Raw genomic sequence first — 501 nt, 5'->3', positions numbered from 1 at the left:
ATAATATATATATATATATATATATATATATATATATATATATATATATATATATAGATAGATAGATAGATAGATAGATAGATAGATAGATAGATAGATAGATAGATATAGATATGCATATACGTGTATATATTTATATAAATATATATACAGATAGACGTGTGCGTGTGCGCACGTACGTAAGCATGTAGGTTATTTTTCTGAATGTTTTATGTTTCACACATTAGAATATGATTTATATGTAGCTGAATGCATCCATATATGCATGTATCTGTTATTTATATATAATTGTCATTTATATATAAATGTATTCAAATTAGATTTTGTAACTCAAACATGTAAGCTACAGATTTTCTGTTCCAATCATACTTACTCGTACAGACTTACAAATATGTGTGTGTTTGTGTGTATGTGTGTGTGCATATAGATATGTGTGTGTGTATGTATGTACGTATATATATATATATATATATATATATATATATATATATATATATATAT

The sequence above is a fragment of the Octopus bimaculoides genome, chromosome 7 (genome assembly GCF_001194135.2).
Source record: "Octopus bimaculoides isolate UCB-OBI-ISO-001 chromosome 7, ASM119413v2, whole genome shotgun sequence".
NCBI classification, from domain to species: Eukaryota; Metazoa; Mollusca; class Cephalopoda; order Octopoda; family Octopodidae; genus Octopus; species Octopus bimaculoides.
The sequence above is the reverse complement of the archived record's forward strand: the minus strand, read 5'-3'. Positions refer to the sequence as shown.